We start from the raw sequence: 18,059 nt of genomic DNA on the forward strand, positions 1-18,059 counted from the left end.
TTTATGAGAGTTTATCAGACCACCAAGTGAAATTGCTGACTGGGTTTTTGTGTTGCTACACTCCAGCATGGAGAGAGGAGGCAATATATTCCTGGAATGGAGGGGTCAGTAACACAGGAAAAAATGTTTTAAAATGATAAATGATAATGCTATAGAAAAATAAATGGAATTATCCCCAGTCAGACACACATACACACACACACACACACACACTACTAAATAAGGGGAATAATAGAGAGAAACATATGTTGAGGGCCTGCCACAACCCTATAGCTTCACAGTTACTGAGATGTGAGGAACCTGGATCTCAGTGTGTTACAGACTACAGTGTAGTCTACCTTAGAGAATCAAGGTAGCAAATATTTCTGACGGAATTGCACTAGGAGTCAGGTCAGACAGCTGAAAGCAAAGAACTCTCCTCAGTTTCTAACTAGTTGGAGAGCCAGGAGCACAGGTATCAGAATTTTGCAAGCATGCATGTTCGGGAAGAATTCCTGATGACGAGTGATGTTCATGACACTTAAAGGGGAGACAGATGTTTGCTTGAAAGTGTTGCTAATTTCCACATGCAATCCACAGATGTAATGTTTATGATGATTATATAATCATATATACATATAAAAGTATATATATATGATTATGTATTTTTTTCTATTTTGTGTATTTCTTTATATTTACAATACTTGTAGAGTGGGCATGAGTTTCATGTGCAAGAATTGTCACATTTTTTCTTTTCCTGAAATTAATTTAAATCTAAACTCCTATGCCACTGATCTCTCTCAACAAACCCTGAACAATCCTCCAGGATTGTGCAAAGGTCCTGGGGTTTTATGCAAAGCAAATATTTGAGAAGCCACTTCCAGTATGGGGTCCACACCAGTCCCTACTCAGATGTCCATTGTTTATAAGGCCTCATGGTCTTTTGAAGTCCAGACTACTGTTGCTTCTTTCTAGACTGCAGCACAGAGTCTTTGCTGGTGCTGAAACACAAGTGCCTAGAGACCCAGGGCACTGCCAGAATGCAGTGAGTTTCCATTCTTTTGTCTACTGTGCTCCATCCTTTTTCCACCCTGGGGAATGCTGGGTTCTTTCTTCTCACCCTCACTCTCACTCTCACCCTTGCTCTCTCCCTGCAAAGATAATTCTCCCTCTCCTCTCCACATTCTGGAAGCATATAATAATCTCTTTAATGAGCCTAGGCTTTTATAAAGCACAAAATAGATTGGCCTCATACAGCTTCTATCATCTACCAGTTCAACTACAAACTACCAACGTGGGGGCAGAGGAAGATCAACCGCCGCAACTGCAAGGTAGAGAAAAGGAGAACATTGTCAGTCCAGTACATTAGATGCTCCAGAAATGCTCGGTGAGACGACGAGAGACGAAGGGGTTATCCCACAGGCCAGTTCTGGGCTCTCTATGGCAATAATATTTGACTCCAAGGCCACGTATTTTTGCTAATCCCCTCACAAGAACCATCACTATAGCTTCCTTTTACTTCCTTATTTTTTTTTTTCAACTTTTTTGGGGAGGAATTAGAAGAAATGGAAGGATTCCAAGGAGGTAGAAAGTGAGATAGGAGAAGGAACGAGAAGGTCGCAGAGAGTTGATGTGTCTGGTTACTTGCCGCTGGAATCCTAGAATGCTGCTGCTACGGCGGGGAGATGGGACAGCCAGCTTGTATTTCTTCCTTTGGCAATGCCTTTTCAGATGATAAATGGTAAGGAGCGAGAGAGAAGTGGAGAAAATGGAAAATGTTATAAAATTAGAGGACTAGGAGATAAACAATGTGTTAACCTCTCTAAATCTTTTGGAAAAAAATTGCTGTGAGTTGTCTCTCTCTGTCACCTCTCTCTTCCTGCTCCAACTTCTCTTCCTCCTTCTCCCTCTTCTCCTCCTACACACACACACACACACACACACACACAGACACACACAATCTCTCTTTGCTCTTATCCTCCCTGTTGCACTGTGATCTGCTTTATTCTCCTTGATTTCAAGAATCTTTCAACTGTATTAAGTATTCATAGTTTTACTGTAATATATTTCTGAACATTAAACTATTAAAATAAAAAGTTTTTCTTGTAGAATTGCAAATACATTCTCTATTTTCTACGCTTTTGTTTTAACCAAATCTTTAACCAAGTAGATGAGAAACCCAAGTATAAGGACCCAAATATTTCTGGATTTTGTTTTATTATCTTGTAGACAGATAAACTGGCATATTTTCTCCATGTGGAAAAGAAAACTAACCCCAGACTAACATTGACAAAAAGCCAAATGTGACTGAGGGAAAGGCAATCCTTCGGTTGATCCTTAACAAAGCATTTTCTTGTTGGTATGTATTGGGCCACTACAATCAGAGATAAACCTGACCGATTTTAATTTATCTTTATTTTTAATTAGAAGGAGAGTTTCCAACAGATTGCACTCATAAAATTGTGTAACAACACCATTATATAAACATTTTATTCCTTGTTTTTCTTAGCACTTGCTTTTCCTAATGCAAACTGGTTTACTAATCTTCCTGAACAATATTTTAAAGAAAGAGGTCTTACATAACCCGTGAAATGTTTAATATGAAAAGATGAGAATGCAATTTTATGATAAACTGTAAAGAAATTTAGGCACAAGTCAATAGGGCATGAAAAATTTATCAAGGATCATGATCCATTCTGGGACACAAGAGCATTTTCATTTAGCAATCATAATATATGTTCATTTTAAACATATTTCAAGCAACACAATTGAAGACAACTGTGGTGGTTGGCAGTATGGTGCTGAGGAAATTGGCCAGGTAGGTGGGGAAAAGAGTAGGTGCATATAGTTGGATGGGTTGGAAAAGAGAACATCAGTGGGTGGGAGGGTAAATTATCGGCTAAGAGAATCAAAGTTGTGGAGTTGAGTGTTTTTGTGCTTATTTTATCTACTACCACTTTATATAAGGAATTTGAGGCAGTTTACAGGGAATATATAATATATACTAGTGCAGTAATTTTTAAACTATTTGTAGGAAGGAGCCAGCTTGCTTGCTTCCTTGCTTGCTTTCTCTCTCTCTTTCTCCCTCCCTCCCTCCTTCCCTTTCCTCCCTCCTTCCTTCCTTCCTTTCTTTCTTTCTCTCTCCACCACAGACTGTTACTTTGGAATAAACAATAAGAATGAATCACTATGAAAAGAAAATATAAAGAAAACATCCAAACTGGCTTATACCTTTACAGCAAGATGAGTTCACTGATCACATGCTTAGATGTCATGGCAATGTCAAATTGCTCTCAATTCTAAACACTTACTCTCAATTTCTGTACTTATTTGGTCATGAACCATGCTTTTAGTAACACTGCACTATTCAAACATAAACTAAAACAAACAGAACAAGGCAAGCAAACAAACAATAACCCACAGCACCAGAAAGACACACATTAGAACAGGAAGTACACCTGCTGAGTTAGCTCTCGTACTTGGTCCTTGGCTCTGTTTGCATTTATATGAATTCTTGTGCTTTATATGTAGTAGTAGTCACTAGTTTCTGGTTTGTAAGTGATAGAAACCTAACTAAACTGGCTTCAGTTGGAAATGTATTAGTTTACATGAATCCTAGAAAGAACAGAGTTAGAACTGATTTCAGAGATTCTTAGAACCCAACAAGGTGGTTACTACATAACCTTCACTTTTTTTTCCTGATCTTTCATAAACAGGCCTCAGAGTTTATTAGGGGAGGGGAAGCAGGTATAATAAAGAGAGGCAGGCAATTAGGACTTGGTTAGATAGGAGATTGGCCAGTGTTTGACTAGCCCTGTGCCACTAAATAAGGGTATAATGAATTAGAGGGAAGTGCATGTTGAGAGCCTCTGCTCCCTTATATGTTCCCTGTTTCTGAGATGTGAGAAATTTGGATCTCATATCTCCCTGTAGAGGTGCTAGAAGTTTTGGAGAAAAGGTGGGATTGTAGGCTTGCCAGGGGTTTGGTGTTGGTGTGGAACAAGAGGCACGTGCAGCATAAGAATACAATGTGGGGCTGCTGTGGCACAGTGACAACCAGAAGACTTGGTTGAATGTTACAAGGAACTGCCAATGTCCAGGAGAGTGCTACTACTGTCCATGGCAGGTTACAGACAATGAGCTAGAACAGCAGTTACCAAGCAAACAAGGATATGGCTATGGTCTTCAAAGGTAGTCACAAAGGAGAGCACTCTGCCACCCTAGTCTCTTCTCCTTACCCTAGATCCAGAGAGGGAAAGAGTCAAGAAAAGCTAGAGCCCCTCCACTCAGAGCTTCGTAAACTGCAAGTGCCATGACGGCTGATGGGGTGGGGAGAACAACTGAACTGGGTTTGGGGTTAAAGTGTTCAAGTAACAAGTCTGAGTCTTAGAAGCCAAAGGAGACCAAAAGAGACTGATCAAAATAAATAAAATCAGAAATAAAAGAGGAGGTCTTATAACTGATACCACAGAAATAAAAAGGATCATAAAAGACTACTATGAACAATTATATGCCAACGAATTGGACAACTTAGAAGAAATAGGTAAATTCCTAGAAACATACAACCCACCAAGACTGAATCATGAAGAAAAAGAAAATATGAATAGACATATTGCCAGTAAGGAGATTGAATCAGTCGTCAAAACCCCCCAAACAAAAGCCCAGGACTAGATGGCTTATCTGGAGAATTCTACCAAATAGCCAAAGAAGATTTAATACCAATCCTTATCAAACTCCTCCAAAAAACAGAAGAGGAAGGAATGCTTCCAAACTCATTCTATAAGGCCAGCATTATCCTGATACCAAAACCAGACAAGGATATCACAAGAAAAGAAAATTACAGGCCAATATCCCTGATGAACATGAATGCAAGAATCCTCAACAAAATATTAGCAAACTCTGTTACATTGAAAGGATCATCCACTATGATCAAGTGGGATTTATTCCAGGGATGCAAGGATAGTTCAACATCCACAAATCAATCCACGTGATTCACCACATTAACAAAATGAAGAATAAAAATAATGTGATTATCTCAATAGATGCATAAAAAACATTTGACAAAATTCAACATTCATTTATGATAAAAAGTGGGTATAGATGAACATATTTCAACATAATAAAGGCTGTATATGACAAACCCACAGCTAACATCATACTCAGTGGTGAAAAGCTGAAAGCTTTTCCTCTAAAATCAGAACCAAGACAAGGATGTCCACTCTTGCCACTTTCATTCAACACAGTATTGGAAGTCCTAGCCAGAGCAATTAGGCAAGAAAAAGAAATAATTGAAAAGGAAGAAGTAAAACTGTCACTATTTGCAGATGACATGATATTATATAGAAGACTCCACCAAAAAAACTCTTAGAACTAATAAACGAATTCAGTCAAGTTGCAGGATACAAAATCAATATACAGAAATCTGTTGTGTTTTTGTACACTAGTAACAAATTCTCAGCAAGAGGAATTAAGAAAACAATCCCATTTATAGTTGCATCAAAAATAATAAAATGCCTAGGAATAAATTTAACCAAGGAGGTAATAGACCTCTGCTGAAAGGTAAAAGATCTGTATTGAAAACTATAAGACAGTGATGAAAGAAATTGAAGAAGACACAAATAAATGGAAAGACATTCCATGCTCTTGGATTGGAAGAATTGACATAGTTAAAATGTCCATACTGCCTAACGTGATCTACAGATTCAATGCAATTCCTATCAAAATTCCAATGGCATTTTTCACAGAAATAGAACAAACAATCCTAAAATTTGTATGGAACTACAAGAGATCCCAAACAACGAAAGCAATCTTGAGAAAGAACAAAGTTGGAGGCACCACACTCTCTGATTTCAAACTATACTACAAAGATATACTAAACAAAATAGTATGGTATTGGCACAAAAACAGACATATAGATCAATGGAACAGAATAAAGAGCCCAGAAATAAACCCATGCACAGATGGTCAATTAATTTATGACAAAAGAGCCAAGAATATTCAATGAGAAAAGAACAATAAATGGTGTTGGGTAAACTGGACAGCCACATGGAAAATAATGAAACTGGACTACTATCTTACACCACACACATAAATTAACTCAAAATGGATTAAAGACTTGAATGTAAGACCTGAAACCCTAAAACTCCTAGAAGAAAACATAGGCAGTAAGCTCCTTGACATCAGTCTTGGCAATGATCTTTTGGATTTGACACCAAAAGCAAAGGCAAACAAAAGCAAAAAGAAACAAATGTGACTACATCAAACTAAAAAGCTTCTGTACAGCCAAGGAAACCATCAACAAAATGAAAAGGCAACAGAATGGGAGAAAATATTTTCAAATCATATATTTGCTAAGGGGTTAATATCCAAAAAATATAAAGAATTCATACAATTCAATAACAAAAAACCTAAACAATCCAGTTAGAAAATGGGCAGAGGATCTAAACAGACATTTTTTCAAAGAAGGTATACAGATGGCCAACACGTACGTGAAAAGATGCTCAACATCCCTAATCATCAGGGAAATACACATCAAAACCACAATAAGATATCACCTCACAACTGTTAGAATGCCTATTATCAAAAAGACAAGAGATAACACATTCTGGCAAGGATGGGGAGAAAAGGGAACCCTTGTGCACTGTTGGTGGGAATGTAAATTGGTGCAGCCGCTACAGGAAACAGTATGGAGGTTCCTTGAAAGAATTAGAAATAGAACTACCATATGATCCAGCAATTTCACTTCTGGTTATTAGTACAAAGAAAACGAAAATACTAACTCAAAAAGATACATGCACCCTCATGTTCATTGCACCTATATTTACAACAGCCAAGACGTGGACACAACCTAAGTGTCCACTGACAGATGAAGGGAGAAAGAAAATGTGGCACATATATACACAATGGAATATTATTCAGCCATAAAAAATGAAATCTTGCAATTTGTGACAACATGGATGGACCTTGATGGCATTATGCTACGTGAAACAAATCAGACAAAGACAAATCCCATATGATCTCACTTATATGTAGAATCTAAAAAAAAAATCCAAAATCACATATACAGAGAACAGATTGGTGGTTGCTAGAGGTGGAGGGTGGGGGATCCACCAAATGGGTGAAGGGGGTCAAAAGCTACAAACTTCCAGATATATATATTTAAATAAATATATATATTTATTTATAAAATAAATAAGTCCTGAGGATGTAACATACAGCATGGTGACTATAGTTACTAATACTATATTGCATATTTGAAAGTTGCTAAGAGAGTAGATCTTAAAAATTCTCATCACAAGGAAAAAAAATTCTCTAAATATGTATGGGGATGGACGTTAACCAGACTTATTGTGATGATCATTTCACAATATATACAAAAATAAATCATTATATTGTGCACCCAAAACTAATATAAGGTTGTATGTCAATTATATCTCAATTAAAAAAAATATATATGTAAAAAAAAAAGTGACTGAAAACGTAGAGTATTAGATAATGAGATATTTCCCATTCTGAGCCTACCTAGCAGGAAACAGTGGCTCAGCAACTATTGGAAAAAGAAAAACCTGCTTTATTTTACACCATACAAGTTCAGACACATTAGTAAAACGGTTACGTAATTAATCACTATGGCTGCTATGCTGAAAGATTGAGAATGGGCAACCATAGATGTGGAGAGACCAGTTAGGGCACTATTTCAGCGTGGTCTGAGTGAAAGATGATTGTGTCCTGGACAAGATTATAACAATGGTTGTGGGTTGATGAGAATGAGTTTGTTATGTATTTTGCAGACAGAATCAACAGGACTTGCTAAATACTAGATGGGCATGGTGGAAGGAAGGGAGGGCTCCCTCTTTGTTTTCTGGCTTGGGAGAGTGGGTGGATGATAAAGCCTTGTCAGATGGTGGGAAAGACTGAGGAAGAATCAGATCAGCGTTGAGAGGAGCTGCAATCAAGGTTTGGAACTGCTAAGTAAGAGATACCTACAAAGCATCTAAATGTAGATGTCAAGTGTTCAGCTAGATATTTAATTCTAGAGCTCACAGCTTTACCTGTGAGTATAACATAAAACTGCAACCACTATCTGGAAGCGCCTGCATCCAGTAGGTTGAAGGTAGAAAGCAGCTTTACGTTTCCCCCAACTTGTCTTTTTAACTCCTTTCTGTTGAATTTTTCTTTCCCTCCTCCTAAGTGGGGAAATCTCATGTTCGTTTCAGATCAGTATCAGGCAACATAAAAATCCAGTATATTTTCCAAGCTATTGAAGTTCCAGATACTCATCCAATTTGAAATCTCTGCCCTCATTTAGCTGTCCCATATTTGAACTCTGAGCCAAAGAGTGGGGCATACCTTCAACTCTCCAGCAGCTTATGGTTGTTCTGGATCTCTGCAGGATTTAGGACCTGTTTCAAGACAGCGCATAAAGTCCACGTTTGACACCTGGAAAACATTCATCTTTATCCTGAGTCTATGAACTTGCAACTCTCCCCACCACAGCCTCTTTTTCTCTGTCTCTAGAGCTCTTGTCCTTCAAGGGTGTCTGATACTAGTCCTTCTGTGTTTCAAAACTTGTTCGCTGAACTCTAAACGGTTCTCACAAGTCCTGACTCAGATGGATTAAATGAGAGGGGAGTACCCCCCACCCTCATGACTGAGTGGAGAACTCAGGGGGAAATGTATATACGCACTGACAATTTCCTCTGAGGAAACCCCTGCTATTTACTGCTGCAACCTCCCAGTGGATCCACTTCCTTCCTTTATAGATTCTGAAGGCAGACGACCAACTAATGCTGGTGGTGCTATTTCACAATCCCTCAGCGTGACCTCCCCATGTGGTTTAGCATCTTCTCTAGGATGTGGACATCTTTGCATAATATTGTGTTGCTCTCAGTCCTTGGGGCCCCTGCACGGTTAATTGTAGGCATCATCTGCACAGAGATAGCATTTAAACTATAGGACTATCTGAGAAAATTTATAAAGAGACAGGGAAAATAGAGTGGCCCAATAGAAGGAGCTCCAATATTCAGAGATAAGGTAGGGGAGGAACTTGCAAGGAATTTAGGAGGGAATAACCACAGAGATGAGGGGAAAAACAGGTGACATATCCAGCATTTTGAAGAGTAAAAGGCAAAGTGCTCCCATGTAGATCCTTCTCTGCCAGAAATGAAATTTGCTTTTGTTGCTGTTGTTCCTTGACAGACGTAAGTCCATTAGTCAATGTTGAGAAGTACTGTAATTTATAACAAGATTAAAAGCATTGGTGAACCAAAATATCACGAAATGACCTTTTAAATAGAAGTAAATTGCTTTTAGTTTGTTTGGTCAGTGACAAAGTCTAACCAATGGAAAGCACCAGGGAGCGCATTTCACTTCTAAAGTTTTGTGGGGCAAGGAGGAGAATTTAAAGAAAAAATCAAAAATAAAAACAAAAACAAAAAACCAACCAAACAAAAAACTATTAGGAAAGCAGCCAGGGTTCATTTTCACTCTTAGATCTAAATACTAGAACATAATTACTCGCTCTTTTATTTGGTTTAAAAAGTTGACATTTGAGCTGAGACATCCATTTCTAGGCTGAAGTAGAATAAGTATGTTGTATACAGACATTTTTTACTGTCCAAATACAATTAAAATGAATAATCTTAAAAATGCTTGTCTGGCATGAGTGAATACAGAAATGAATTAAATAACATATGTAATATGTACCATACCCCAAACAAGATGAAAAATTTGAGAATGTATGGAAAGTCAAATTAACATTTCTCCATCTGCACTCCAAGCAGGATATCATGTTCTAGTTCAAGAATGTGGTATAACTTATCCTAAAAGAGCCTATGCCCTAAAAAGCTTTTATTTATAAACTTTGTTTTGACTTTGCAGTTCAAATTATTTGAACTTCTAGTGGAGACAACTATTGTATATGTCATTTTAAAGGAAGATTTAGCTGTTAGGATTAAGGATTAATTTCTACATCTGTTTAGTTGCATTCTCTCCCTGAAAAATGTCTCAAAAGAAAGACAAAAGGGCTTGAACAATATTTCATGCATCACTGGAACAACAGTTACTGTCTGTGAAGCCATCTTGGACTGCAAGATACTTCTTAGCATTTTTTAAACTCTAGTGAACAACTTTAAATATTGGAATCTAGAAATTTCAACTAACGCATCAACTCTCTCTTCGTGAGCAGTAGTAATTAGGATTTTGCCAAGTAGGAAAGGGGCTTTTTGGCACAAAGATATGCTTTCTTCACCACGTAAAGTAGTAATTATTTCCATTTAAGGCTATTTTTAAGTCATTTGCACCTGCTTTCATGTTGTAAAAATCAGTTTCGGCCATAGTGAAGCTTGATCTAACTAGACAGCTGGCATAAAAATCACTAATGATTTGCTCCGATAAACATGAACAGAAAAAAAGTGATTCCTATCTTCTGTAAAATCCTTAATCATAGAAATTCACATTTAAAACTTCATTATCCTTTGTTGTCAAATCACTCATTTGCCAACTGTACTTCTCAGTTTATTTCTGCAGATTTTCTACATGTGTGCTGCACTGGGGCCAGTCATCCAGAAAGGCTGGCTAGACTTTCAGTCTCAGCAGAGTAGATCCAGGCACAAGTGGTAAATTTGAGGAGAGTTTGGTTGGTGCTGAGTCAACCTGAGCAATTGCCAGGAAATGGGGAAGGAAAACCACATCAAAGAGTTGTTTATTGGCAATGCAACCAGGGTCAATGTCCCCCAAGGTTGCCAGGAGACACTACAGTTTCAAGTCAAAGGGAGTTGTGAATGGTATATTGCAGGCTCCCATGGCAGCCAAGAGTGTGGATGGATGGTCAGTACAAAGGAGTTCTCTCCAACCTCGAGAAAGAGCAGCAATTCTCAAAGGGTTATGGTATCTTCTGTTCACTTTTTGTAGATACAGTTAAATTTTTAAATTTTCATAGGTAATTACATGGGCATAATAAATACTCAAAAGGTATAAATGGGTATGTAATGAAAAGTAAGTACCTCTCCAAGCCTTCAGTTCCCTTCTCCAGAAGAAAACACTGTACCAGCAGCTTGTACCCTCCTTTCAGAGATAGTCTTTGTACACATGAGTACACGTGCATGTATTGTAAAGACAAATTTAAAATATACAAATTGTATCATATTGGTTTGCTCCTTCCTTTCCATGTAACAACATATGTTGGAATTCATTCCTTATCAGTATATAAAGAGGTTATTCCTTTTAATGGCTTCTGCTATCTTTTAATTCTGGTATTTGGAGGCTGCCAGCTCAACTTTATTTCATCTAACTCATTTCTCTGAAAGAATTTTTGCCTTAAATCTAAATTAAAACATATGCATTAAGCATCTACAAAAATATCTGGCATGGTCCAGGCTGTTCCACCTCTAATCGTGTGGCACTGAGGAAGTTACTCAATTTCTCTAAACCTCAGTTTTCTCATCTATATGATGGGAATACTATCTACCTGGCTAATATGACCAGTAAGGCACTATTTCAGTGCGGTCTGCATGAAAGATGATCGTGCCCTGGACAAGATTATAACAATAGTTATGAATTACCCTCTTCTGCTGAATACAGCTTACGGACTCTGCCCCTGCATATGCTGAATTTGGTTCCAACAACATATTCCTCCTCTCTTTCCTGCCTTGGGAGATTCCACCTTTGTATTCTTCCTCATGTTCATCTCTCTAGGCCTCTGCACTGGAATTCAGCCTCAGAGCCTACCCATTTCACTGAACCTCTGGAATACTTGATTTCAATCCCTGTCCCTTGAACATCACCAGCCGTCTTTATGCGTAGTTGATGAGTCTTGGTTCTTCCAGAGAAGTTACCATCCAACTAATGTTCAATGTATCTGGGTCCATGTTGTGGAACACAAAAGGCAAGTGGAAAGTTACACACTATATCTGTGAATAATCCAGGGCAGGTGTGAAGAAAAGTCCTTGAAATTGTTTCATAGGGATCAAAACTTGTTGACTAACTGTCTTTCCCCAACATACTGTAAATTCTATAGGAAATGAACCATGTCTGAATTATTCCCTGACGCACCCTCAGAATACTTAGGTATATTAGGGCCTCAATAATGATTGTTAAATAAATAAATGATATAGATAACCTAGAAGTAAAAGATTAAATGGTCAAATATATAATTTACAAAGCAAAATCCATATTCTACATTTAAGAAAGTACAACTGAGCAGTATCTAATAATTACTAACTTTGTAAATTTAGACAAGATATTCTTTGGAACTCACCTTCCTTATCTCAAAAAGGAAGCCAATGGTAGAGTGAAAGAAATTAGAACGTCATAAAAGTGCTATCAAACGTTAGAGATTATTGTTTTTACTCATATCGGCAAGATGAGGTTGATAATCTAGTTGTTACAGTCTGAGGATATTAATGACCTGGAAGTTCATTGCATTATAATGTAAGTAATGTGTCTCAGTGACAACTTTATAGGAGCTCATCTCCTGGCTTGCTGTCCCTGACTTTCTGGGCACAAGAGGCAAATCACTTATTTCCGTTTTTACCTTTAAAATGAGAATAATGTGTATCTGCCTTCCAGGTAGGTTGCATATATTAATTCAAGTGCTTCTAATTTACTGTGTATAAGACATCTATTCTAAGATTTTTCTTGTCTGTGGTGCCAGAGTGTCCATAGTTAAAAGAAACAGGCAATTATTATTATTATTATTATTATTATTATTATTATTATTATTATTTTTTGCTGAGGACGATTTGCCCTGAGCTAACATCTGTTGCCAATCTTCCTCTATTTTGTATGTGAGCCACTGCCGCAGCATGGCCACTGATAGATGAGTGGTACAGGTCTGCACTCGGGAACCAAATGCAAGCCACTGAAATGGAGTGTACCTAACTTCACCATCAGGCCACTGGGGCTGGCCCAAACAGGCAATTTTTTTAATCTGATTGCTATCTGTGTTTCAGATTTTAAGCCTGCTGTTTTATACCAAAATGTAGAAACAAACAACTGTTAAAAACTATGGAGTTTATCTAAAGCAGAGATGAAAACTCAGAATTAAATACAGAATTGTATTCTGTCCTTGCCGTTAAAAAATCCTTGCTATTAATCCCACAAACAAATATTCCCTGAGCTAAAAGTAACATATGTATGTTGTCACAACATATTAAAAGCAGAATCTTGTAAAGCAGCAAGTGATGGTTTTTATTCATATAGGGTGGGCCTGAGAATACTTCCAGAACTTAATATGTAGCTCTGAAGTGAAGGTCACCTTACCATCAAGTGAAGGTTTAGATCAGTAATGGGCAATGTCTTCCAGGAACCACCCAAATCTCAGGCCCTTCTTATCCCAGCAACATTGCTAGAGAATTTCACATCAGTGGAAAGCCTCCCTCTCCATAACAGTGAGAGCTTTGTGGAAAAGGAACACCCTGGTCTCCTAAGACTAAAGGTCATTCCTTCTGTAATGCTTCTAGGTAACAGAGAATGATGAAAGCCAAATTCTCAAAAGTGTTTCTTGAAAGCTGGAGATCAAGGAACATAGTTATGTGACAGCTGGAGGCAGCAGGGTAGGCAAAGGCTTAGGACAAAGGCCAGGGGCATCAGGATCCCTGACTCCAACACAGGGGAGAAGGATGGGCACTCTAAACTCTAAGCTAATCTGTGGGACACACAATTCTCACACTGTCTATAGCTTTAATGATTATTTAATACGTGCAGAGATTTTCTTAAATAAGTCAGTAATCCTATGGTAATAGTCCCTCCCCACGATAAAGGTATGCTTAGTGAAATACACCATAGAAATTGGCATTCCAGCCTTTATGTCATGCAGTGACATAGGCTCCTATGCATGCAAGAAGTACTGAGGTGTCCCACGGAAAACTTGGGAGTAAGGGAAATAATTTTGCCTTCTGGGAGTTGTAGGGGATCAGAATTGGCCACTCCAAAATGTGTCCCTTTGGTTAAGGACAAGAGACTCTGAAAGAAACTTTGAGCTTCCCCGTAACTGCCTAAAATAATTTAAGATAGAAGGCCTGTCCCCGGGACAGGCCGTCACCATAGATAACTCTAAGTATGGTAGACCATGTGGGTCCTTGCTAAGCCTATTCTTACCAAAGTCTGTCTACCAAACATTTGGTTTTTGATTTCCATGTGAATTGCCCTCCTTTCCTTTGAAGCCCCAAACGTCCTCCTTTGTCCTTAGCTGAAGATGGTATTTAAGGTGGCAGCTTCCCCTATTCTGGCGAGTCACTCAGCTTTCCTGGGTTTCTCCCATGTATACAGATTATTAAACTTTGTTTTATTTTCTCTTCTGTCTCATGTCAGTTTAATTCTTAGACCAGCCAGAAGGACCTAGAGGAAAGAGGAATTGTCTTCCTCCTCTACAGAGTTAAATTAGTGAAATCTGTACTCGTAAAATAACGGATATAAGAAGAAATCAATACATTTTCTATAATTGGATGATGGAAGGATTTTGAAAAATATTTTAACCCCAAACTGGGTGTGGAATTTGATTGTAATTTAGTATAAAACTGCCTAATCAAATTCATCGTATCATCTCCAGGAAAAGAGAACAAAAGAGAGTAAAGAAGAGGAAAAGAGAAGCTAGGTGTTTTTTTCTGGGCATATGGTGGATTTTAGATATACAGAGAAATCCCTCCCATTGCATATGCACAACTGGTATGTATTTCTCAATTTAATAACAAAATAATGTAAAAACATAACTAAAAATTAAAAAGAATAAGGTAAAATTTGCCATGATCTATTCCAGACGAAATGTTCTTTTGTGCCAATTTCATATTATTTAGAGTCCTAGTGAATATTATTTTGCTCTCCAGGTATACAAGAAAGAAGGTGACCTGAATGCGGAGCACAGACTTTCTAGTCACAAGAAATAGATGTTCACCATTGAAATTTAATAGTTGCCTGATGTATGTACTTTAATCTCTTATTAAGTCTGAGTAACGTGAGTCAACTGAGCTCAATCACTTCTAAGAACTGAAGCCTGCGAGTCAGACCATGGTTTACTATAAAGTCAAAAGGTAATGCTATCCTGTCAGGCCTCTTTCTAAGCAGGTAACTAGAGCTCTTTTGATAACACCCCAACCTCGTTGCCCCACCTCTTTTTTTACCTTTATGAACATACAAGTAGTATTCAGCTTCTATTACATGCACTAAATACCTGGCATGAATGTTCAAAGTCATATATAAATCACCAAACTGATCTGAGACTCTTGCTCTATTCCTTTTCCTAGAAGAATCTGGTTTCCTAGAAGAATCTGATGGGGTTCAGGGCAGGACACCCCAGAGTATTTTGAACTGAAGACAATCAAGGCCCAACAGACTCTAGAAGAGTTTTTTACCCCTCCCTTAACTGCCTAAAAGAATTTAGATATGGGGCTTGTCCCAGAAAGAGAGCTAATACAAGAAAGAACTTTTTACATCAGAAAGATTTACTTTTATGCCAGGACAAACACTTGGTTACCAAACATTTGCTCCTCCCATTTTCCTGGGAATTGTCTTCTTCCCCTTTGAAGTCCCAGACCCCTACCCCCTTCTGCTTACCTCAGGATGGCATATAAGCCTCAATTTCCTGACTGTTGGGGAGCCTCTAATGTCTTTGTGGGACTCCCATATCTACAAAATTAAGTTTGTTTTTTTCCCCTGTTAATCTGTCTTACATCAATTTAATTATTAGACCAGCCAAAGAACCTAGAAGGGAAGAAGGGAAAAGTTATCTTCCCCTATAATGCTCAACTTCCCTAGGGTTCATAAAGAGCTAGATGACAAGAAACAGCTTCCAGTTTACAGTCAAAATCTGCCCATGGAATATTGGATAATGTAAAGCCACCTCTATTAATTCCTGCCTAATTTGATTGCTTTGCCTGCCTACTGCCAGCTTCTCAAGGTTGGGAACCCTCATCTCACCATTTGATATATCAATTCTTGCCCAGTTCCCAATCTTTTGGAATTTAGCACACACTGTGCCCTGAAGCAGCTCCCCCATCTCACAACAGAGGCACTGATTTTTAGTTTGTGCAGTTAGTCCAGACTTTCTCATTCCTTATGGTGCTTCCTCTCAAGAGGCTGATAATCTTTACTTGCCTTTGCAGCTGGTTGCCGCTGTGAGATCATCCCAACCCATCAGCAAGGCTTAATAACTTTGAACTTCAAAAAGAATGAGTCTAGTTCATAATGCCATTCTTCCCTGAAGGCCCCATTTACATCTATTTTAAATTCATGGATACAAAGAGATGTGTAGGAGGGATGGTCCTTTATGTTCCCAAATCTCAGGCTCTTGACAAGCAAAAACAAACAAACTCACAACAAACAAACAAACACATAAATGAACTCCTCCCCTTACATAGGTTTCCTAAAACAATGCTTTGGTTTCTGTCTACGTAACTCAAAAGGCCTCTCAACGAATTCATCCTAGAACCAAAGGAATCTGCCTTACTGATGTCTCCACCTCTAGAAATAGAAAATGATGAGCAACTTTAGATGTTAGCTCCAGCTTCTATCCCTCCAAAAAATAATTGAATTCTGATCACCATCCAGAACACCATTTCACAACTTATCTAATGCAATCCTCACAAGAACCATATAAAACAAACTTTATTCTCATTTTACAGGCATAACAATCCAGACACACAGCTATTAAGTGGCAAAGGCCAGATTCTAACCTAAGCTGTTCCTGATATTCTCCATGATCTTCCCCAAAGAACACTTGGCAGGAGTTAATTTTTCAAAGTGCTTCTGTTACCCGGCCAGGATCTAAGAGAAGGAGACACCAGACAGGTACATTTGATAGAGGTATAAAGTCGGGGAAGGAGGACAAATGGAGATGAGAAATGTAGGTATTCCACCTGGAGAACACAGACTCAAGGTGTCATTGTATCTGACAGCGTGGTGGGCTTGGGCATCTGAGAGCATATGGAAAAGAGGGAATTCCTAAATAAGCAATTGTCAAACAGATGTATTTATTTATTTAGCTCCTACTAGCTTTTTCTTTCTATTTTTTTGGTGAGGAAGATCAGCCCTGAGCTAACATCCATTGCCAATCTTCCTCTTTTTGCTGAGGCAGATTGGCTCTGAGCTAACATCCGTGCCCATCTTCCTCTATTTTGTATATGGGATACCTGACACAGCATGGCTTGATGAGCAGTGTCTAGGTCCACGCCCAGGATCCAAACCTTCGAACCCCGAGCTGCCAAAACGGAGTGCGCAAACTTAACTGCTATGCCACTGGGCCGGCCCCTCCTACCAGCTTTTTCTTCTGCTTGTCTCCTGGTCCCAGATTCTTGCTTTTGTATTTTCACTTTAATGTAATTGCCTCTATGCCCCTCTTTTCACTGGACAATTGCCTAGGCTTTACCATCTGCATGTTTTCACCTTGGTTTGTCCTGCCAGGGCTATGCAACCCTGACCGTTGCCAAAGTTATCTGGTTGGGGTGGCAAATCAGTTAATAATAGGTAAATATTTCCATAGCTCTTTGTAGAATGCTGTACGAGTAGATTCACGCAATAATATAAGAGCTTCTCTTCAGGTACCCATCCCGTTTCTCTTCTACCAGCCAGGATCAGCACACACGAAACCCTTTAAATTTCTAATTTGTCCTCTCTTGCTGTGCATTCATCAGACTATACCATACACAACAACACAAATATTTTTTAAATATTAAAAATTTTTAAACTAGTTTTGACAAGAGATCAGCTTACTTGATTTGCAGGATCTTAACTAGGATCCACCTAGCCTAGATCTTCTGAGGAGGTTTTTTAACTTGAGGCTTTATGATGAAAACAAAAATATATAATCTGAGAATGACTACTTTGTGCTGTGAATTTTATTCAGGAATAATTACATACATTTGCACATATTGCACAATAGTCTTTTGACATTACTTTCCAATTCATCCCCGGTGGGGAACTAGTAAAAGCCTTAGTGGCAGATTGGCTAAGAGAATCAGCTCGCTGCTCCTTGGTTCCAGGTTTATTTTATTACATAATCCAGATTCTATGGATGTTCTTCTGCCAGTTTCAGGTTATTCTTTCTCATTCTCAGCTGTGACAATCACTTCTTTGTATCCAAATGAAAG

Source organism: Ceratotherium simum, chromosome 17, assembly GCF_057802395.1.
Source record: "Ceratotherium simum simum isolate JZ-2026a chromosome 17, ASM5780239v1, whole genome shotgun sequence".
Lineage (NCBI taxonomy): Eukaryota > Metazoa > Chordata > Mammalia > Perissodactyla > Rhinocerotidae > Ceratotherium > Ceratotherium simum.